At 40.8% G+C, this 25,090-nt stretch overlaps 1 long non-coding RNA gene across 1 annotated transcript in view; it reads right to left on the reverse strand.

Moving 5' to 3' along the window:
• Positions 1-25,090, reverse strand: part of LOC121143461 — a 33,080-nt gene that overhangs the window by 7,503 nt on the left and 487 nt on the right. The gene's annotated exons all lie outside the window — the stretch shown is intronic.

Consider the following 25,090-nt stretch of genomic DNA (forward strand, 5'->3'; position numbering starts at 1 on the left):
GTACGTGGACCCAGAAATGTGTGGTCAGTGTTTTGGTACAAACTTTCCATAGCAGACAGCCTTGTCTAGTAAAAAAAAAACATAGCCTGCTAATTGGATATTTTCATCACATGTGTACAGGAATGCCTTTAGTCTGCTTTTGCTGATTAGAAGTCCCTTCTCCTGAGGTTATATTTCAATATCACAGTTTGATCAGGGCTGCTGCCAACTCTAAGACTCCAGAATAAAATGTAACATTCCTCAGGTATCACCATTTTTCTCTTCACCAATGAGGCTGGCGACAAAGCTCAATAGTAGAGTGCTTGATAACCACAAAGTTTAAACTCTGGGACTGACTGTAAAAGTTTGATGTGGTGGTTTGTTTACATCTTTGGGCGATAGAATCAGAAGGATCAGAAGTTCAAGGTCATCCTCAGCTGCATCTAAGGCCAGACTCAGCTAAATGAAACCTCACCTCTATATGAACAAACAAAAGCAAGGCTGAAATAAACCATTATTATATAGATCTAAGAATATGAGTGCACTATTAGTGGGTATAGAGTGTTAACCACAAAAATACTGGAAAGCATGGCTCATTCCAGTACTGCTGTTCTCCTGGGAGCCTGTCTTTGCTCTAGAGCTGCCAGTGCACAGAGTTCAGTTTTTCAATTTGTAAAATGGACTCTCAGAAGGCTCAGATAAGCATCACACAACAAGGCAGGAGGAATGGGCTCTAGACACTGGTCTTTCCACCCCATGAGCTCTCCCTCCTCTTTCCTACCTGTCCATATGTTGAAGTCCATGCTTATGTATTTGGGGAATATCTTCAGAATCAGCATTAGTGACTCTGGATAAGAAGAGGACAGAAGAATCCTCATAGGCTTTGTATTCTGGCCTGGAGTTTATGTTCCTTATTTCACAACAGCTCTTGGACATGCAGGCGATGACATCTTGGACATCTTTCATCCTGGGCTCTGGTTTGCATTTGCTTCCATTTGAGGCCAATAAGGGTTAAATATCCAGTCTTCAGATTTTCCATTTTTAGCAATAAAGACCAAGTTTTATAATGTCTGTTTTGTTCAAACTCTTCCCTGAAGTGATCCAATCGCCAGCACATATGGAAAACTGAAATTGTCTTAATCAATTGCTAAAAGAGACTAAAGAAAATCTTATAATCATCAGAAAAAACATTAACTTTCGGATGTGGTTCTTCAGAGCTGTTCAAATAAGTACTTGTTAAACCTCTGTACATGGGGAAGCCAAATTATGGCCACCACCAAAGGACCGAAGAGTTAAGCTCGAGACTTTTCAGCTGTTTTCCAAAGTAGCACAACAATGTGAATCCATGAGCACATGTGACATGAAAAAAGTGTCTGCATATGTACTGCCTCCAAAACTCTGTTTTGGCAAGCTAAGCTTCTTCTAAAACTATTCATTGTTTTTAATAATGTGACCAAGCTGTGTATATACATTACATTTTTATCAAGGTTGTTCATATCTGACAATAAGGCAGGCTTAGTCCAGTGGTTTAAGTAGGATGGAAGCTGAGGTGTTCAAACTACATAGAGTGTAGAGAAAACATCTCCCCTATTTTTTTGCTAATTTTAATCTAATTCCCTTGTTATCTAAATGGAAGGAAATCCCATCTTCTGCTTAAACACCAGCTACCCAAATCTGAATTTTGTGATTACGCCCCCTGTGATGGTCAAAGCTGGTTGTCACTTTGAGTATTTGAGACATACTTGCACAGTTGAGTACTACTTCTGCAAGCATCTGTAAAGGAATTCCCATAGACAATTGAAATGTGGCTCAGGAAGGAGTGAGGTAGTATTGTCCCATGGGCAGTATACATGATGGAGCAGGTATGGAAAGAGTGGAGAATCTTTCACATGGGCACAAGTTCTGTTCACCTGCCTTGGGGTGCAGGTGAGCTGCTCCATCACCCATAGATATCTGACTTGAGTGTCTAGCATGGTCTTGGACTCCTGATCCCATGCCTAGCTTCCAGGCTTCACCATCAGTTGGGACTGAGTCTCTAGTCCCCTTTGTTCTGAGACTTCCAGCTTTTTGAACTGAGATGCTGTGATTTTCACTAGATCTCCCACCTACAGCTGGCCACTGTAGGACTTGTCAGCCTCTGAATTTGTAGGCCAGTCTCATCAAGACTCTGGTTTGGGAGGATCTAGGAGGAACTGGGGTGGGGGGAGGGAAAACATAGTATTAAATCAAAAAGTGTTTAAAAGAGACCCATTTGTCTTTATGAACACTACATTGGATCTATTCCTAGGGACACCTCTAACACACCCTCTTTTGTTGTCCAGTGACTTCAGAGGATATTGTTGCCTGCTTGAGGACAGGCCTTAGGATCCTGTAATACTCAGCCATTTCCTAGCATAGAGAAGGCATTTGGTGTGTGGTATTGGGTGGAATCAAGTTTACATCAATGAATTTTGCTGTGAACACACACACACACACACACACACACACACACACACATACATACACACACACTTCTCTTTTCACCATCAATATGTTGCTTGTGTTAAAACTGATTTCTCACCATATAATTTTATTAAGAATTCTTCATAAATGAAAGGTTTGGACATTAAAAATATGCTATCATATAACATTCAACTTTCAGAAAATTCCTGTTAAATAAAGTAGTTGCTGCATTGTCCATGCAAAAATGTAATACCCTATTCTAGCTTTTCTGTTTCCTTGCAAATTAGTGATGGCACTGAAAATAACTCAGATTGCCCCCTCCACTTCCATTTTAGCTCTTAAAGTGCACTTCTGTTCACAGTCATCTTTTTATTTTGTAAGTTTGCTCAATATCCAAGAGTTGCCTTGAGGCTGTGCCCATAAAATGAGATTTATTTTCCTCTGGAGGAGGGGAAATTTGGCTTCTGCAAGCCACTTTTATTCACATGCCCAGTCTTCATTTTTCTCTGTCCCACCCTTGGAGTATAGCATGAGTCCATGGTGACAGCTGATCCTGATGTCATCTAGAGCCCAGCTTCTTCAATTGCGGGTTTTGACCATATATGGCGACTGAACATGAGTGTAGTGAAAACTCGGCAATAGCAAAACATACCTGAGAGTGCAAGAGGTAGTAACAAAAGATTCCTGTCAAAGGAAAAGTTCATTCAAGATCTCATGCATGCTTCTGATCTAACTGCGTTTGGAACTGTGTCTGGTAAAATGTGCTCCTTGAATTTTTGTTTTAATTTGGGTTCCTCCTTTTCTCTCTCTCTTCCTCCCACTCCAGTGTTGAGGATTGAACCTGGGCCCTGCAGATAGTAGGCAATTGCTCTACCACTGAGCTCAAATAGCCCCAGCTTTAATTGCTGCTATATGTATTAAAATCTTAAGGCAGTTCATTGTGTATAATTAAGAACATTCCACATTGAGAGTAGAAAAGCCTTGAGAATCCACATAAGCAATCATGAGTACATAAAGTATTTACGTGTTCAGTTGTAAATTCATAAATTATTGAGTCCATACTGTATCTTCAGAAAATGCTTTTTCTGGGGTAAGTTAGCCAATCCCCTGTTCTCATACAGGAAGCTCACTTCCCAGTATCCATCTAGCAGATCAGAGGAGAGCATGGCCCCTTCGACAGCTGTGGCAGTGCTGCCTAGTGGCTAGCTGCCTGCCTTCCCCTGGGCTCCTAAACTAGAGGTGGGCCATTTGGGTTCTGTCGGGAACACCGCGTGGTAGTCACTAAGCTTCTTCCTCCGTTGTACCATTGTATCAGGTTTCCATGTGGAACACTGTAGTCAGTTAGGTGATAGATCTTTTTATTGAAGTTTCCTTGTTGTTAATGCTTCTTTCCCATATCAGGCCATGTTTGACTGTTACTGTTTATTGGTCCTGCCTGGTTTGGGCTCCTCCCACAGAACTGTTTTCTGTCTCTCCCAGTTCTTCCTGTCCTCTGCTTTGAATGTCCCCTTAGACTTTGCTGTAACATTCTCTTGTGTCTTCCACTTTGAGAAATGACCGTTGTATTTTCTGATTCTTTATTTCTCTGGGATTTGCCCTTTTTTCAGAGTTATCTTCTCTAGCTACTTAATTCCCTTTTTATGCCTGATGCATTATGTAGCTTATCTGCAGAAGTTTTTAGTTCTTCTGTCTGTAACTTCTATTTCCTTCAAGGTTCAAATATCCAGAGTTATTATGTGTCCTTCAAAAGTGCCTAGGTTTTTAAATTTTTAAAATTTTTGTTTGTTAGTTTTTGTTTGCTTGTTTGAGACAATGTTTCACAATGTAGCTCTGGCTGCACTCAAACTCCTTATGTAGCTCAGGCTGGCCTGGAACTCACAGAACTCTGCAGTGCTGTGATTAAAAGAGTGTGTCAAAACACTTGCCTAAAATGCCTAGTTTTGAGTTTATATTTCATTACTTCTTTATTGTTTTTTCACATTCTTTTCAGAAACATATTTTGCACATAGTTTTGTAAATTCTGACAACCAGAGTTATATGCCACTAGAGGTGTACAGTTTTCTCTTTACTTATATAATGTTAGAGGCTTGTTTCATTATGTACATTGAACTTTTACTTAAAAACTCAAAAGCTGAGAGTAGTGATATTGTTATCAAAGTACTGTGACTGTAATATTAGCAAAGTTATTATTATCACAGTTATTGATAATATCTCTAAAAAACTCTGCTGGCTGCTGTACTTACATTTGTCTCAGAATGATGGCCCCATCATTTGTAATGGTCACATCGCCCTTTCCATCTTGAACCATTTTGCCCATTCTGTTAGGTCCAAGTTCTTTGTCCGTGAAATGTTGCTGAAACAGATCCAGGCTGGCTTGTTAGGGTCCTGGTGGGTGCTTTTTCTTCTGCTGCCCAGCCCTGTTCCTGCTGCCAGCGACTGGCTTCTGGGAAATACATTCTCCAACATGGCAACCTTGGTGATGTCTGCACAGGCTTGGAAGACAATGGATGCAGATTCCTATCTGCTGACAGGGTGTGTGTGTGTGTGTGTGTGGGAAACCTAGATTAATACATTCCAATAAAAAATTACCAGTTGACTAGTCTTCTTTATAATGTTAAAAATTCACATACACAATATGTAAAACATATGCATATAAACGCTTTGGGCAGTTGCATTATTGTGTTTATGCCAGTAGTTTTTAAATACAAATACGACTATATAAGTAATATATAATGTAAAATTTCCCTCATGTCCTTTTCCTTGCACCAGCTTACCTAAATGCAAATAGAAGCTCATATACTTTAATATTTTTCTACTATTAATGCGATTGAGGTGATTTCTAGGTTACTTGTTTGTTTGTTCATTTCAAATTTCCAGCATGACTAAATATCTTAAGGAGTTTGGACAAACATGATTAATAAAAATGTAATTCCCTTCCAAAGATGATGTAAAGTATGTGGTTTGCATGATTCCCAAATATGTCTGGTAACACATTTGGTTGTTTCTATTGCTGTTAATTGGTGGGGTTTTCTTTACAAGTGTTAAGTGAGACCAACTTATTACTTTCCAAGAGATTATTATCTAAAACTGTTACCAGATCAGGGTAAGTTTCATGGCTACCAGTAGCTACTGTATCTGCTTCTAGTGAAGAGAGTCCTAGTTTGGTTTTTTTCCTTTTCCCCAATTTGGTATTTTTGACACTATAACTAGGACTCAGAAACTGCCTTTGCTTAAAAGCATCGCCTCCTCCCCTGACTCCATGGGAACAAAAGCAGGATGGATGGGAGCCCACTTCCTGCCTTCACTTCATGTCCGTCTCTTTGAGCTTAGATCAGACTCCTTGCTTGACTTTGCTTCGTCTTGATAGTTGTTCAATGAGTAGGCAATGGCTGCTGTTCTTCAGAGACAAGACTATGCCCTATACCTGTAGTCAGTTTGGATTTCAGAAACAGTTGAGCCTTAAAGGGCAGACACCCCATCAGATGAGGACAAACTGCTACCATGATGAGGCTTCACCCCCAAGGAAGTAATGACCCTCTGAGAAACACCTTCTCCGCTTCAAGCAGTAAGGACTTCTTTGGACCACCTTGCAGAATCAGAAAGAAATAATTGGCTAGACTACTTGACTAGAAATGCTTCATCAGGCATCTCCTTTGGTCTTCTGCTAAACATATATCTCTTGCCAGTACTCCAAAGGCAGACTTGGAGGTAACAAGACCCTTTAATATATTCTTGTTCCCAATGTAAACATACTGAATCAGTTTGCTTTCTCGTATTTATCCAGGCCTACAAATAGACTTTGAGTGCCCATCCCACAATGAGGGAATGCTCTCTCAGCCTGGACTCTTGGGGAAGCACCTAGGTCCTACCCTGGATGAAATGACAGACTCTGGAGATCCACCATGGAGGGCCTCACCCTCCCTGGAGATCAGAATGGAGATTGGGTGAGAGGCTGGGGGACCTGGTAGGGAGGATGGGGGGAGGAGGGGAGGGAGAGTCAGCTGGGATTGACATATGAAACAAGCTTATTTCTAACTTAAATTTTAAAAAAAGGAAGAGGAAAAATAAGTTTGTTTTCTCTACTTTTTGCTACTACTCATTTCTTTGATTGGAATCCTGGGACAACCTGTTGAAACTGTCAGAGCCTGGGATTTCACCCTCAGACTCAATTCCAGCACCAGTCAGTTTTGTAGCTTAATATGAGACAATGAATAATGAGATTATCACAATGTCTTGTGTCTTTTTGATAACTTCTATGAGGTTTTTGAAATTACAGGTAGCAATGAGACTTTTTTTTATTACTTTAATTTTAAATAGCTTGCTTCACATGTCAATCCCAGTTCTCTCTCCCTCCCCTTCTCCCACAGCCCCCACCATCCCCCCCAGCCTCCCACCCTATCCCTACTTCCTTCACATAGGGGATATCCAGAGTCTGTCATTTCACTCAGGGCAGGGTCCAGGCACTCCCCTAAGAGTCCATGCTGAGAGAGCATCCTTCTTTGTGTTATGGACACATGAAGTCTGTTTGTCTGCCAGGGATAAACACTGATCTACTGCCCAGGGCCCCATATGTTGCCCAGGCCTCCTCACTGACTCTTACACTCAGGGGGTCTGGATCAGTCCCATGCTGGCCTCCCAGCTGTCAGTCTGGGGTCCAAGAGCTCCCCTTTGTTCAGGTGTAATGAGACTTTTGATATTCAGTAACTATAATTAATCTATGTGGCAATGAAAAACTATGTGCTTGACATTCTGTATCAGTGTCACCTGGAATAAATTAAAACACAGTGCTAGTGTCCTTTTGGTAAAGCAAACAAACAAAATATGACGATCTACTTTATTTTAATTTTATGTGTGAATATGTGCATTTGTGTGGGTGTGTGCATGTGAATATAGGTGTCCAGAGAAGACAGAAGGGGCCAAATATCTCCTGGAACTACAGTTACAAGCAGTTCTGAGTCAACTGATGTGGGTACTGGGAACCAAACTTGGGTCATCTGTAAGAACAGCATGTGCTCTTAAGCACTGAGCCATCTTTCCAGCCTTTTTAAGTACTTCTTGGATAAGTTTTCCAGTGCATGAAACTTTTCTGTTCTGATTATACAATAGAGAAAATCATCAGCAGGAGAACAAAAAAACTCATTGTGCCCCTTTTCTGTCACTTATCCCCTTCCAAAGAAGAAACGTTGGGCTCCAAATGGGTGATGTTTACTGGATATAAACCAAATTTTGAAATTTCCTGAGTTCTTCAGCAAGATTGGTTCACCCATCGTGTTTGCAGCAGAACTATCACCAGGGGAACATCCAGAGAAAAGAAGTTTTCCATAGGACTCCTGTCTATTTTGTCAGGGCCTACTGCACCAGAAGGGTGGCTCACTTTCATTTTAGTCGTAAAATCTATGCAGCTAAAGGCAGCAGTCTCATTGATCTATATTGGCTATGAGATCACAGCTACACAAAGGTTATGTTTCCTTCCTCAAAGTTGAAATTCCGCATATGTGTTTACTTGTTCAGTGTTTAATGCAACAGAGGTTTCCAACTTTAACTCTGTTCCAGGACTAGTGTTTGATAGCGAGGACCAGAAAGTGAATATAATTCTACACATTCCTTGTCTTTCCCCACCCAAAAGGGTATTGACACACTAAATAAAAAGAGGCACCCCTATGCCAATTGTCTGTAAGGAATGATCACTTTTCTCACAATGTGCCCACCTTCATCAGATGCTACACAGACTTTAAAGCCTGTCTGGTGATACTAATTCCAGTAAGATCTGAAAGTGGGCCAGGCCCCAAACCCCTGCTAGAATATAAAATAACCCTCAGCCTTGCCATTCTACTCCTGGAAAACCCTTTGTTATTGTTGGGCAATCTTACCTGCTTAAAACATTATGTCTATTTCTATCCTGAAGCTATACTAGACTTCCTTCAACCCTTGCTTTGGACTCACAATAAAAGCAGGGGCCAGGACTGAGGTGAGTGAATGGAGCTAGGTCTTTTTCTTTTCTGATCAACAGAGATCCAGTTAAATGCTGTGTATTTACCGAGGAGCTGACTGTTATAAGTTAGGAGAATCTACATGTTGGATGTGTAACAGCTTCAGCCACACCTCCTAGGCTGAAGCTCATGTCAGGCTCATGATAGTCATTTGACCCTAGCAGTGCTACAGATTCCTGTTTCCTGGATACTAGGCATAACAAGATATATTTTGAAGTGTTAGATACTCTAAAAGAATGTCTTATCTCTACAAAGGGTAATGTGCCTCCTTGGCTTCTTATGATTTTTCTTGAAATGCTTTTATGAAAATAAGATTATAAAAATGGACTATTTATTTTCAAGTTTATGCTGAACTGTATCAAATATTTCTTTCTAAAAGGCTGTTTTTCCCTCATGAGAGTCATATCAAGCTTTAGCTATTGCCCACAAAGATGAACGATGGTACGAAACCTTGCTGTATTTAGATCAGGAAGCAGCTTTTTCCAGACATGTGATGCTAACTTTTGAATATTCTTAAGAGATTGGGAAAAGTGAAGCAAAGGATGATGGGAAAATGGTAGAGAGTATCAACTTAACAGCAACCTGTGAATCCTACATACAAAAACAGTCCAACATGAGACACTGCTCTGAGCTCACACTACATTCATCTACAGTCACAAGCTCATTACATGGCATTATTGTGGGTGAAGCACAGATACACCTGTGCTTCCAAGGGCTCCAGCAAGATTAGAATGATACAACTCCCAGGGGGAGGGGAGATCATAGAACTCATCCAAAAGCTGAACACAGCCACAGCTAGGACTTGGAGAGCCTGCTGTAGCATTGAGGTTAGTGTCAGAGTGACCGTTGGCATAGTTGATGAGGTTGGAACAGAGTTTGGAAACACACACACACACACACACACCAAAGTGAAGCAAACATGGTGTAGAAACAATTGATGACTGAACACAAGCTCGATGGGTAGGAGTAAAATGCTCCAAGGAGACAGAAGTTTCAGTTAAAACTTGCTGTGAGACTGAAATCCCGTAAAGTACTCTATGTATTCTATCAACAACTGAGAAGAAAGAATTAGAAACACAAAGGCAGTAAGTCCCATATGAGTTGAAATGAAATCGCACAGGATGATCACCTCAGTTATCATTCCCACCTGTTATATACAAATATGGGGGTACTTAGCCATTGAAATTCATGTATAACTAAAATAAGCAAAGACCTTTGACCAAACAACAACAACAAAAAGAAACAGCACTTCAATAGTCTCTGAAAGACTCACCGATGACACAGTAAAGGTAACGACAACTGTTTCTGTCGTCACATTACTGATGTGATCCTCAGAGTTGCCCAATTGTAAGTTTCAGTCGGATTTTTAAAATGACTGCACCTGTTGGAAACTGTATAAAAAGATCTGGAAGTTATAAAATGTGGTTACTGGGCCACAAGCAAGCCCAAGGTATCAGGAAAAGAAAGACAAGACATCCAGCTGTTTGTACTAAGAGAATTCATGTGCTGCCTTTTCCAGGGAAGAGAGAGAGAGAGAGAGAGAGAGAGAGAGAGAGAGAGAGAGAGAGAGAGAGAGAGAGAGAGAGAGAATGTGTATGTGTGTCCTTATTGCAAGTGCTAAGAGGTCTCTCTCTTGTAGAGAAGGAGCAGCCTTATATACAGGTTTATAGCACAGTGGAAAAACCCCAGGTAGAAGAGACCGTGGAAAACAGGATGCACTTGTAGGCTGACCAGCAACTCACAGAGACCCAGTGGGGCTGGGGCTCAACAATAAAATGTACATGTAGCTATAACAGTGAACTCTTTACTAAGTGTCAAGCGTGGAAAGGAACCATCGTCCCCTGAAATCAGTGCTCTCACTGACTGTGTGTGAAGTAAGTTGAAAATAACTGAGTAACTTTAAGCCTGCCCTGCTGCAAATCTATGAGTTTTTGCCAGTTTTGAATTTAGAAGGGGAAACCCCTTTATGAATATGACGTTGTCTAAGATCCATCAAAGGTCAAATTCTTGTTGGTTATAAACACCTTATTTTGCACAGTAGGGAGACATTTGGGTCCTGTGTCCTTGGTGCAACCTAAACCACTGACTCAGGTTCACCCAGGAGACAAGCAGTAAGATTCCCAGTCAGGTATCAGGACATCTTGCTTGACACTTCTTGGCTTGCTGTTTGGTAAACATCATTGTTGAGATTCCTGGGGCTATACTCCTGTCTGCATTTAGCCCCACAGTTGATGATTATCAACTGTGAAGAAGCAATGGACTATGGTAAGGGAAGGCAAATGCCACATGTAACCCTGTCCCTGTCAGGAGTTTTCCCTTCCCAGCATGATTACACAGAAACGGCAACTTCTTCCATTGAGAACATTGAGAAAAACATCCAATACTGACCCAGCAACTACGTAGTACCATGAATTGTAAATAATCTAGATATTACTAAGGAAGACATTTGTAGCTTGGTTTGACACCTGAAGTTGGGGGAGGTAAGTCCTTATCTGAAACTACTTCTCCATGGACAGTGAGGATTAGGCCAAGCCTTCATGGGCACTATCATCTATAGCTCTTTCTTCCTCTCTGCCTCTTAATGGTTACTGTTGCTATTCCTAACATAGTCCTGCAGCCCATGTCCCACTCTCTACATTTATTATCTCATTTTTCTCTATATAGCCATATGCCAGTTTTTCCCATTGATACTGTGCCACTGGGGGGTGGGGAGGAGTAATAAACTGGTGAGAAAATTGTTGGGCTTTTCTCTCCTAGGTTAAGACGAGAGGTCATTGACTTCAGGTTGGTGTTCTGTAATGCAGGGGGAGACATTCTGTCTTAAAGGGACTTTGTTTTCATTGCTATTGTTTTTCTTTTGTTGTTGTTATTGTTTGTTTGTGTTTTTGTTTTTCCTTTATTTTATTTTATTATTTACTCTCCCCATTTCCATTTCTGTTGGGAAAATAAGGTGACCTATAAACACTCCAATTTAAAAAGTAAGCTCTCCCCACAAGGGGTGAGTTCTAATAGCAAATGGGCTCTGGGTTTGCTTTGGCCTGAAATTCAGTTTGGTTCTTGCCAATGATTCATTTGTGATTTCACTCCAGGGTCTTGGTTTACTCAAAGCGCGTGAACTGCCTAGCATGCAGTGGCTTCTTGCTTTCTTTGTTTTTGATGGGAACACTGTGGCAGTGTCAAGGAGGAGTCTAAATCCCACTGTGAGGACAGACTTTGCTGAGGAGGACAAATGGGGGGCAGGAGAGTGAAGTGAACAGACAGCAGTAGCAGTGCCCAGCAGTCTGGAACACAGTGGAGAGGAAACGCCGATCAGTATACAAGAGTGAAGTTTCCTTCCATCTCTCAAATGATGGAGGAGTGGCATCAGATATAGTGAATTAGAAGAAATAAGCAGACTTAATTATGACCTGAAGAGTGAGGCAGATACGCGTTGGTGGGTGTATAACCTGTCCCTGAAGCCAGTGAGTTGCTATGAGGTGAAGTCCCACAGGGCTTATTTGTCTGAGGACGGGGCACTTTCCTAAGCCAACTGGATAGGAAATGGTCAGAGTGGTCATGGAGAGCATGTTTTCTCCCTCCCTCCCATTCTTTCCACCCCACACATCAGAATTAATAAGATGGTTAGAATTTGTGTGTTGTCAAGGAGAAGAGGACCATCTCCAGTGGGAGTGTGTCTGGGGTGAAGCTTGACTTTGAGTTTGCAGCTAAATTTCTGGATATTTTTTTTGGGGGGGAGGGAGCAGGTTATTTACTTATTTCAAGTTTCAATGTCCTTAACTTTAAGATGACTAGCCCTTCACATGGATATTGAAGAGTATAATGGGCTAATTCGAGTATTGAGTGTGACACTAGAGTCTCCCTTATGTGAATTTGGTCATGTTCCTGCCCCCTGTGACCCAGCCTACAGCACTGTACATGCAAGACTGAGGCAAGCTGCCTAAGTCCTTGAGAGTCTCTGTTTCTGGGCTGAGCAGGATCTTGTCACACATCATTTACAGCTTACTGGGGGGCTTCTTCAAATATAACACACCCACAACTGGACGAAGAGAACAAGACAGGTGCTTCTGCTTGCTTATTTACTCCCATTGAGTGTTAATCCAGCATCTTCAATTTGGTGACCTTGGCTTTGTTAATGTCACTGCCACACACACTGTCATGAATGAACACTACTTTTACAGTTGCCATTGTGATGGGAAAAGCTACACTGTAAGGTAAAGTAGCTTTATGACCCTTTCTCAAGTAAAATTTGTATCAATAGGTGATTTTAAAGTAAAACTTTTCATGAGATTAGGCAGGGGAATGAAGTGATAATGATATGTGTAAACCATAGAAGCACAAATTGTTTGGTTCTGCTAGTATCTCAAATGTTAAAGACGTCTGTTGGATATACTACAGTTATTAACAATTCCATTTGTGGCCTTTGTATTCCTTTGTCACAAAAGTGAGAGAGTTTTCCTTCTTCAAACATGGGACCTAAATTGTGGGACCAAATCAGATAGCAGAAACAATTAGAAGATAAATTTGCCACAACCCCAAGATGGAAGGTACAAACTATCCACTCATGAATATTCTAGGTCTATGTGACCAATGAAAAACAAGCAGGTTGTTATGCAGTAAGAAGTACTGTCATTGTCAGAAAAGTAGGTAAGATGTGGGTAATCATAAAATGGGTATTTTTAATTTTTCCAGTCATCATCATCATCATCATCATCATCATCATCATCATCATCATGGTTTTTTTTGGGGGGGGACAGGATTTCTCCATAGCTTTGGAGTTTGTCCTGCGACTTGCTCTATAGACCAGGTTGGTCTCCAACTCACAGCCTGCCTCTGCCTCCCAAGTGCTGGGATTAAAGGCATCCTGTCACCACTGCCTGGCCCATTCATTAATTTCAGTCAAAGTACTGACCTTAAGTTTTTGCTAGAAGAGGCTGTGCCTGCCTTTCCAGGCGGTGCCCCGGGCACCACTACATGAACAAATACATGATGAAGAGTCGGGAAAGACAGAAGGATGGAGCAGCACATGTGTTGTGGAGGGAGGTGGAGTTGGAGATGTGACAGTGGCGACAGGTGTGGGATGGCTGAGGTCGACAATGTAGCATATCCATGCACAGTAGTGTTGAGAGGGGGCAGTGTGCGGCAACCTGGAGCTTATGTAGATGCAGGCTCAGTACCAGAACATGCCACTTGGCCACAGGATCATCCTGACTCTGGGCAACAATGGAAGCCCTAGACGAGGAACAGCTCACTTTCTGGATTGGACCCCCTCAAAGGATCATTGTGCTTGAGAAGCCACCAGAGGCCAGGTTGGTGTCTGTGGTCCATGTCCCTGCCCCATGCTGTGATGAGCCCTAGATTAATGTGGACATATGCAGTATTGCTGCTGAATGGAGCCTTAATGATGTCCTCTGGCTTTGTTGCCTCAGGGGCCCATGTTGACCTGAGTGGCCTGTGTAGCCATACGAGGCCATGTTGAGGCTTGCGGTCTGTGCTGCTGCTGAGGGCCATGACTGGATCTGTGGTCCTGATACAGTCAGCGGCCCTGTTGATGTCTGGCTTGTGTTGCCACCCAAGGCCATGTGGATGTGGATCCCATGTTCTGTGCTGCAGCGTGAGGCTATGCTGGTGCCTGGGATGGAGTATGCAACAGCTAGGGGATGCATTGATGTGAGTGGCCCACCATGTCACTTGAGGCCATGTTAATGTGTGTGGTCTAGGCTGCCTCTGCGGGCCTTGTCCAGTCAGTGGTTGCAGTCAGTCAGAAACTGTGTAGAAGCTCTGATCTATGCTCCAGGGGACGGTGAAGAGCAAGGAAGCTACTTTTCCTGTGATACTTGTTAAGTGAAGCTTTTTCTTTTGCTAGCCACTTTGGTTTATCCCCCGCCAGTCGCCTGGGCTCTGCCGCTCCAGCCTGGTTCTAGAGCCGCATCAGTCCCAAATAAACACACAGGAGGCTATATTCATTATGAAGCTGTTGGCCTTGCTTGTTTCTAACTGGCTAGCTCTGACTTAAGTAATTACCCCATAATTGTTAATCTAAGTATGTCTCTTACCGGAGAGGTTTCCAGGCTTCCTACCCCAATGGCGGTTACATCTCGAACTCTCTTGCCTTTCTCTTTCCCAGAATCCTCCTCGACTCCTAGTCCCTCCTATCTAGGTTTTCTATAGGCTCAACAGTACTTTATTGACAAATAACAGGACTTCCCCAACATCTCCTCTTTTCTGTTTAAACAAAAGAAAGGTCTTAATTTTAACATAGTCAATTGTATATAACAGAACAGTTATCAAATAAGAACATAGTTACAATATTTTAGCAAGATTTAAAGAAAATATCCATCCCATCCTTGTGAGTCCAAAGTCCTATATGTAGCTTATCTTTTATCATAACTAAGGAAAACTATAATTATAAGTATCTGTCTTCAACTCCATCAAAGACCACAGAAGGATAATATATAAACACTAGGATTGACAGAGACATCTTACTGCCTGGACAGTCACCCGAAGTTCCTCTGTAACGTTGGGGCATCCATCTTCAGCCCATAGGCCACAATGTGTCTGGAACACTTCTCAGCAAAGCAGGAAATTTCAAACTGTCCATCTGCGTTGGCAGTCTGTCAGTCATTTTTCTTTGTCCTGCAGAAAGTCTCGTAGACTCTTCATCAAGCAGGAACCCTGTAAGACTGAGTTCAGTAGTCACTTTCCTGTGGGTCCTGCATGTCCAGTTTATATAACAGCAGTCAAACAGTCTAGGCAAGAGCAGTTTCTTGCCCAAATGGCTAATCTTGCCATGTTGAAAGCAAACTCCATAACAAGTTTCTTCGATGCCCATCTTCCTCTCAGACATAATTGGTGCTGCCAGGAGCAGACATTTCTCATTGTCAAAAAAAACCCTAGACCATTTTAAATGCCATGTTCTGAAGGTCTTTGAGAGGTTTGAAGACTGTCTATCTGTCTCAAATATATTTCTGTATATCTAGAAAACCTAACTTACCTAACTATAAATTCTGTTATAAGTAACTATCTATAGTCTGTATTCAATTATGCATTACATTTTAAAAGATCAGTATAAGCACAATACTTAATCAAGAGGAGAAATATAAACATCACAAAATTGGCCTTGAATTTGTATCAATAAATGAAAAACAATACCCATACCATATTTCCCCTTTTTTACCATTAAAAAGATTGGCTGTGATCATTAGCCAATTATAAACAATCCCATTTAAATGAAAACAAAGATTTATAAACAAGATGGGAATTGGGACGTCACTCATTCCAAACTGCTTCCTGCTGGAAGGGGGCGCTGTTTATACCATGGGGATCATGACAAAACCCAGAAGCCTGTATAAGTCCTTATTTTTATGGTCTGTAGAGCTGTATCATCTTAGCTGTCTCAGTCATTGAAACACCTGGTCCACTGCTTCCGGGGGTCTTGGTTCGTGAAACCACAGAAGCCTGGAAGGAATTCTCAGCTTTTCATTTTCTGTAGAAACATAAATAAAAACTCCTTTTCCGAGTAACATATCCTTATGCTTAAATTTTGAAGTCAAGGTATTTTCAAAAGATATACGTTGTATTAATTTAGCAGCATTTATAAGCAAGTGTACTTTAGTAGCAGTTCCTTCCTGAGCAAGCAAAAAACTGAAAAACATAATAGCGTACAGTATCCAGACTCTCTGTGTATTTTCCATCTTTACGTGGCTTATTTATTTATTTATTATTACTTTATTTATTTTACTTTTATTTATTTTTCTCTGAGACAGGGTTTCTTTGGAAACCTGCCTGCCTCTGCCTCTGGAGCAATCCTACCGGCGTGCGCCACCACAACGCCGGCTTTTGTATTTATTTACCACTTTGCCATTTCATTTTCTCTCTCAATTTCACGTATATTTTTAAACACACTGTAAACCTTTAGAGGTTTTTCTTCATTTAAGTCTGACTTTAATGTAAATCTTTATGTTTTTCTGACCACGTGTCTTATCTGTAAAACCGCGGCCGTTTTAAACTGCCGTTTCAAGATGGCGGGCGTAAGCGTGACTCCAGCTTACCGCCTCAGTCCATGCTGACCTCCAGCAAAAGCTGCCACTTCCAGCTGTACGCACACACCTTTCAATCATTAGCAGAGTCTCTTAAAAGAACCTTGCTGGTTTTTTTTTTTTGTTTTTTGTTTTTTTTTGTTTTTTCTTTTTATGCCGAGTCAGGAAGACTCAGGTAAGCGAGCCACGTGAATCTCGGCTTGTCGCTAGCAAAACAGAGCACACCTGAGAAAAATGCTGCTACCAAAATCTGTGCTTCTCTCTGTTCTTCTGTTTTTAAAATTCCTTTAAAGCTTTTGTTATTTTGCATGGAAATTCATGATCCCACTCCTGACACCAAATTGTTGGCTTCAACGGACGCAAACCCAGAGAAGCCCAGCAGATCTCAGCTAGCGACTGTACCGGAAGCCAAACTCCAGGAAAAGAGAGCGAGACTTCCTGTGCGCTGTCTTTTATGCCTTCCCCCGTAACGCCTCTCCCAGGACAATTAGAAGATCCACTGCCCATTGTAAATAATACGGCACTGGATAATACATTAGCTCCAGAGGATGAATCAATTACATCAGGAGGAGATACAAAACATATATTTTGGCAAACTTCTATACATATCATAGACCCAAACTTCCGGTTAAGGTAAATAATAGGGTGATTTACGGATTACTGGACACCGGAAGTGATGTCACTATCCTTAATCAGCAGTCCTGGCCACAAAACTGGGCTTTAAAAGAGGTTAATGTTCAATTCTTAGGGATTGGAACCCTATCTGAAGTTAAACAGAGTGTAAGATGGATTGACTTTATTGGGCCAGAAGGACAGAGAGGAAGGTTAAAGCCATATGTGGCAGGTATTGCTATAAACCTCTGGGGTCGTGATCTACTCCAGCAATGGAATACGCAGATTAAAATTCCTCCTGTATCAGCTAGCAATTATAGACAAGCTCTTAGTGGTAGTAAGAATATAGTAAGACAGTACAGAAAACAGATGCCAAATGTACAGGCTGTACAGAAGCAACATGCTAGTGCCAAACTTACAGAGCAACCGAAAGCTCTACCATTAAAATGGCTGACAGATGAACCCGTCTGGGTGGGTCAATGGCCTATGACATCTGAGAAGTTAGAGGCTTTGGAGAAGTTAGTTCAGGAACAGCTAGATGCTGGACATATTGAGGAATCAACTAGTGCATGGAATTCGCCTGTTTTTGTTGTCAAGAAGAAGTCTGGTAAGTGGAGAATGGTTACGGATCTTAGAGCCATCAACAAGGTAATTCAGCCTATGGGGTCTCTACAACCTGGGATGCCGTTACCTTCTCTAATTCCTAAGGATTGGCCAATTATAGTTATAGACTTAAAAGATTGTTTCTTCACCATACCGCTACAAGAAAACGACAGAGAAAAGTTCGCCTTCACAGTACCTACCTATAATAATTCCCGTCCGGTACAGAGATTCCAGTGGAAGGTACTACCTCAAGGTATGTTAAACAGTCCAACTTTGTGTCAATATTTTGTGAATAAACCTCTAGAAATAATTCGTAAAAAATTTCCACATTCGTTAATATATCATTATATGGATGACATATTATTGTCTGATTCAAATAAGGATACTTTGGAAAAGATGTTTGAGGCAGTAAAGGAAATTTTGCCTCACTGGGGATTACAAATTGCCCCAGAAAAAATACAAAGAGGAGATTCTATTAACTATTTAGGTTATAAAATAGATGCTCAGAAAATTAGACCACAGAAAGTACAGATCAGAAGAGATCGTTACCGGACTCTTAATGATCTTCAAAAACTATTAGGAGAAATCTCTCAATTACAGACGATTATTGGTGTAGAAGGGCATGATTTAAAACACCTGAAAATGGCTTTAAAAGGAGATAAAGACCTAAACAGCCCACGAGTACTATCAGCTGAGGCTGAAAAAGAATTAGAATGGGTAGAAAAGAGAATATTAGAAGCACATGTGGACCGTGTGGATCCAAATCTGGACTGTATTCTGGTTATTTTACCATCTAGAGAATACCCCTCAGGAATATTAATGCAGAGGGACGACATCATTCTAGAATGGGTATTTCTGCCACATAAACAGAATAAAAAATTGAAAACCTATATAGAAAAGGTCTCAGATTTGATATTAAAAGGTAAATTAAGGCTTCGTCAACTGACTGGGAAAGACCCAGCTGAAATTATTGTACCTTTAACGAATGAGGAAATTTCCTCCTTATGGAAGGATAATGAGTATTGGCAAATAGCTTGCAGTGACTTTTTGGGAAGTATTAGTAATAACTATCCCAAAACAGAGAGAATCAAATTCATAAAGAAAACAATTTGGATTCTTCCACGTATCGTGAGGCAAACACCTATTTCTGGAGTTCTTACCTTCTACACGGATGCAAACAAATCAGGTAAAGCAGGGTATAAATCAGGAAAAATAAGTAAAGTAGTTCAAAGCCCTTACAACTCCGTACAAAAGGCAGAGTTATATGCCATTCTCATGGTACTTAAAGACTTTACAGAGCCTCTCAATATAGTCACGGATTCTCAGTATGCAGAAAGAGTTGTCCTGCACATTGAGACTGCAGAATTTGTTCCTGATAATACAGAATTAACCTCATTGTTTTTACAATTGCAGGAAATCATCAGAAACAGGACTCATCCTATATATATAACACACATCAGATCCCATACAGGTCTGCCAGGTCCTCTGGCACAAGGCAATGATGAAATTGATCGTTTATTAGTAGGTAATGTGTTGGAAGCTTCAGAATTTCATAAGAAACACCATGTTAACAGCAAAGGTTTAAAGAAGGATTTTTCTATCACCTGGCAACAAGCCAAAGAAATAGTAAGAAATTGTCCCAGTTGCTCATTGTACACTCAAACTCCATTACCAGCAGGTTGTAATCCTAAAGGTGTTCACAGAAATGAACTTTTGCAAATGGATGTATTTCACTTCCCAGAATTTGGCAGTTTGAAATATGTACACCATACTATAGACACGTACTCAGGCTTCCAATGGGCTACTGCCCTCAGCTCTGAAAAAGCTGACTCTGTTATTACACACCTCTTAGAGGTAATGGCTGTTATGGGTATACCTAAAACAATAAAAACTGACAATGGTCCAGCATATGTCTCCAGTAAATTGGAACAATTCTTCAAATATTATAATATAAAACATGTAACTGGTATACCTTACAATCCCACAGGACAAGCAATAATTGAAAGGTCTAACCGAACCTTAAAAGAGATGCTTCATAAACAGCCAGGGAAAACAAAGACACCTAGACACAGGTTACACAATGCTTTACTAACGTTGAATTTTCTTAATGCTGATGAAAAAGGACAAACTGCAGCAGAAAGACACTGGACTACAGAGAAGACTTCTGAACTGAACCAACCGGTGTATTTTAAGGATGTTATGACCTCAGTCTGGAAACCAGGATATGTGTTACGTTGGGGAAGGGGTTATGCTTTTGTTTCCACAGGAGAAGAAAAGATTTGGGTTCCATCAAAATTAATTAAAATTCGATCAGAACAGAAAACATCTCAGGAGGAGGAAGATAACAGCCCATCTACAAATTCATAGTCCACCATGGGTAAAGGGACCTCCTAAAAGGAAAGAGAAGTGTTTTGTTTTTTGTATTCACAGGTAAACTCAGCAAAGAATACTGGACTTATGGATTCCTGTAGAAGAATGAATAGCTACCCTGAGGACCATCAAACAAACAGTATCTCACTGTGTGGTATCAAAGTCTAAATCTCTCTATATTGTTTTTTCATAGTACCCTTTTATCTTTATTTCTTCACATACCTCAGTTCCCATTCATTTAACTGAAGCTGGCTTTGGAGTTGGATTGGCTCTCCTACTCTAAACCCAAGCATATTATTTAAATACAATTCAGAATTTCTGTATTATATCAAAGAGCCATTGATATAAGACAGAAGAAATAAAATGAGGGACTGTTATCTGTGGATTTCTTTTTCTGAACAGTCTAATTTCCTCCAGGTTTTCCATCTTCCCTATTGTCACCTCTTCTGTATGCATACATATGAAAGTTAAAATATTTCTTTGTTAACAGTAATGTTTGAGTTTTCCAGAGAACAAGGGATTTCCTGACAGCAATCTTCAACTGCTTCCGAAAGAGAATGAGGATCCACTTCCTTGACTTCACCTGATTCGACTGGAGGCATCTGAATTGCCCCACATCGTTGACTCCACCTGACAAGCACTATCCTGAAACTGGCTTGAAACTACATCACTCTACACATCTCCGGACCAAGAAACTGAAACAGCACATCTTCTACAATCTGACCAGAGCTTCAAGATAAGAGCTTCAATCAACACTAGAACCCTAGTCAGGAACTTCAATCAAGCATCTCCTGCCATACTGAGACTGTCTGATCTACTGAGATTTTGTTATACTAACATTTTCTTTTCACAGGTCCCCATGAGATTATCATCGTCCCATCTCAGCAGGAAGTAGTTTTGAGAATTCCACGCCCCCTCTCCCTACTATTGATATTATAAGATTACACCTGTTAGTGTTAGGTTTCAATTATTTTAGAGTTGGGATTGGAAGGAGGTGTTCATATTTGGGTGTTTCTTTCAGATAAGTTTAGGTTTAGATAGAAGTTTGATACATTTTGTTCATGGACACAAGTTAGTTGTCCTTTTTTAGACTAAAAGGGGAATTGTAGGAGGAAGTCTATGCCGCCATTAAACATGTGACTTACTAAGTCTATGCCGCCATTAAACATGTGACTTACTAGAGGCGCATACAGATGAGGTAATAAAAGGGCGGTTTACCACACCGCTAACCACACCCACTTTAGGCAGGACTAAAGACGTATACGGCTGGACGTAAAGACGTATACGTACGTAGGCGGAACTACGTCACTAGCCAAGCCCACTTTTGGGCATGGCTAGGGGCGTTACGAGGGAAGGCATAAAAGACAGCGCACAGGAAGTCTCGCTCTCTTTTCCTGGAGTTCGGCTTCCGGTCCAGTCGCTAGCTGAGATCTGCTGGGCTTCTCTGGGTTTGCGTCCGTTGAAGCCAACAGATACTGATGACTGCAGATGCACAGTTGAGAGGGAGGGACACGGGAGGCTTCTGTGACAACCCTCACCCACCAAAGGTAACAGTTTAGACACGGCACCATTGAAGAGCACTCTTAAAAAGTGTGATGGGAATGCTGAAGGATAGTGCTCCACCATTGATGGTTTCTGCTGGGGGTGGCAAGGGGCAGGATTCAGTCCCATTTAAGGGGCAGGCTACTGAGAGTTTGACCACGATCCATCTAGTATAGAGATCTTTTGTTGGGATAGAGGGAGGTAACAAGGGTGGGAAGACAGACAAGGAAGGACTGGGAAGTGAGTATGGTTTGGGCGAATGATGTGAAATTCCCAGAAGATCAATAAAAATAGAATGTTGAAAAAAATTGCTTAAATATACAAATGTTTACTTTAAGCCATAAATTTACTTCAGAAATAGGGTGTTTTTGGATGTAGTGTTCCATGAACAAAACCCAGATTTGCAGTCATTCAATGAATATTTGACAAATATATTTGAGTTAATACTCTTTTCACTCTCCTGTGCACTGGAGGCACAAGTCACCTTTCTGTCATGCTGTTGACTTTTGAACTCCTACCTTATGGATCAGTGCATTGTGCTCTTTCTTCGCAGTTCCTCCCAAATAATAAATGAAAACAATTGAATAAGTAGCACTGTATGACTGAACTACGTGATCTCCAAGTTTGGGTGTTTTTGTCTTGTTGTTTTCCATGTCATGCTAGCGATGAAAACTTGGTTGTGTGCGTGTTTTAAATCTTTTGTTGGTCTGAGGAATCATATCCAGGCCATGTGAATGATAGGCGAGTGCTTTCCCACCAAGCTACACCCATGATTGAAGATATGCCCCCCCCCTATATGACAAAATATGTGCGAGATATGGAATGACGTCTGGAAGCATAACCATCCCTGACTTCAATCTCTATTATAGAGCTATAGTCCTGAAAACAGCTTGGTATTGGCACAAAAATAGACAGGCAGACCAATGTAATCTAACTGAAAGCCCTGAAATTAATGCACAAATCTATGATTTTCTACAAAGAAGCTAAAATTGTACAATGGAGAATAATAGCATCTTCAACAAATGGTGCTAGCATAACTGGATATTGGCATGTAGAAGACTGCAGATAGATCCATGTCTATCACCATGCACAAAACTTAAGTCTAAATGGATCAAAGACCTCAACATAAATTCAGCCACACTGAACCTGTTAGAAGAGAAAGTGGGAGGTACCCTTGAACCAATTGGTACAGGAGACTGCTTCCTGAACATAACACCAGTGGCACAAACACCGAGATCGACAATTAATAAATGGGACCTCCTGAAGCTGAAAAACTTCTGTAAGGCAAAGGACACAGTTAGAAAGACAAAAAGGCACCCCCCAGATTGGGAAAAGATATAGAATGAATATAGCAGATTTTCTGTCTGTAAGAAATCTATAGCACAAAGAAGGAAAGGTAGAATAATTTGACACAATTGAAATGAAATTCAACAAATGGCATTTAATACGGTGATACGATACAATACTTGTCTATTTTTTTCAAGACAGGGTTCCTCTGTGTTGCCCTGGCTGTACTGGAACTCACTTTGTAGACAGGGGTAGCCCTGAACTCAGAGATCCACCTCCCTCTGCCTCCCAAGTACTGGAATTAAAGGTTTGAACCACCATGCTTGGTTAATTCTTTCATTTTTAAAGCAAGCAAAAACAATTGACAAAGCAGAAAACATTTCAGAATTTCCATACTAAATCCAGAAATGGTTAAATGTAGACAAACGGCTGAGCATAAAAGCAGGGGATACTTCTGAGTAACTTATATGCCAAGTCATGCTGAAGAGAGAATTTGTGTCTATGCTGTTCAAGTCTGAGTCCTTGAGTTCTTATTCCCTTTGGTTGGAATCACTGCATATCTCATGTAAGACAAAGGCAGATGGGCACAGGGAAAGCCAAGAGCACTTGCAGGGCGATCCCTCTATTTAAGTATTTGATAGACTTTCTGAGATGGTAGAAGTACAAATGTTTACTAATGACCCTTAAGTCTACATAGACTTTAATCCTTATCGACAATTAGAATTCATTAATATATAGGATTCTAGAAGACTCAAGAAGTTGAGTGTTACAAAGGCACAGGAACATCTTGTGCTTTGTGCTGACTGGATCTGAGTTCAGTGATACCCCTGAAGTTTCAGTAACACTGAACTTGGCAATAAATTTCTGACTCTTTATTAGCTGTGATCCTGGAGCGTTGTTTTAAACTACACAGAGATTGTTTGCAGTAGGTTATCTTCTTTAATGTAGCAAAGTCCTAATGTGTGAAATACAATGTGCTTCCAATGCTCACGTTATGCCGCCCAAACTCAGCGCTAAAGTTACTTAAAAGTGAAGGCTGGCGTAATGGTTTTAACACAAAAGGCAGGGGACAAGGGAGAATATAGGTAAAATGGAAATAATAAAATGTTCCATGGAGAACCAAAAACTTTCAAACAAGACACACATTTCATTGCATTTGGAAAGTGAAAAAAATCCACATTAAGAATTTTCTATAAAACTGTTTAAAAATAATCCACAAAATCTGTTTCAAAGTTATCTAGGCAAGAGCTCTGTGCATGCATAATGTTTCCACTTGGGTGTTTACAGTTGAGTTTCTCCAAATACACATGCGTTTTAAGATTTCTTGTGTATGTATATATAACAAAACCCTCAAAGCAATTTTGAAATAAAACACGTTAGTTTTTTTTTTAGTTTTACTTACTTTATTTTATTTCAATGAGAGTTTTGCCTGCATGTATACCTGTGAACCATGTATGTGCCTGGTATCTGCATAGGACACAGGAAGGTACTGGATACTCTGGAAAGAGAGTTACAGATGGTTGTTACGAGTCTTCTAGTGGGTGCTGGGAATTGAACCTGAGTCGTCTGGAAGGGCAGAAAGTGCTCTTAACTGCCAAGCCATCTCTTCAGTTCTTTAAACTGCTCTAATTGAATGACAAATCTGAATTGCAACCCAACAGCTGTTTACTTTTTTAAAATCAATTATCTTCTTAATACTAATTGGGCTTATAGTGCCACTGGTGACATTTCAATCCAGGACTCCACCTGAGGCAGGTGGAGACATAATGTCAGTTTTATATTCTCCTCCTCTTTCTCCAGAGCAGTGTGTGGAGGCTTTGCTCCCTGTCAGCTTTGTGAGGCTCAGCACATGCTGTGGCAGCAACACAAGCTCAGACTTTTTCTCAGAGGTTTCAGTCAAGGAAAATAGGAACTGGGTATTCAAAATAGAGTGGGGTTTTTAAGCTCAGTGGTCAAGCTCCTGGAGGTATGTACAGAACTCTGAACTCTATCCCCAGTGCAGTGGGGAAATAATAGAGAAATAAGTAACAAGATTTAAGTCAACATTTTGTGACACAAATATTCAAAGAATGGAGAGAGGTTGAGTGTGACTAGATTTCAGCTTATGTAGGAAGCCAGTAGGGTATACGTTTGAAAATCTAAATTTAAAGACATTTGTATTAATGGGATGAATCTTTTTTTTCTTTCTTCCTTTTTAAGTTAGAAACAAGCTTGTTTCACATGTCAATC

This window comes from Mesocricetus auratus, unplaced genomic scaffold (genome assembly GCF_017639785.1).
Source record: "Mesocricetus auratus isolate SY011 unplaced genomic scaffold, BCM_Maur_2.0 Super-Scaffold_100013, whole genome shotgun sequence".
Classification (NCBI taxonomy): domain Eukaryota; kingdom Metazoa; phylum Chordata; class Mammalia; order Rodentia; family Cricetidae; genus Mesocricetus; species Mesocricetus auratus.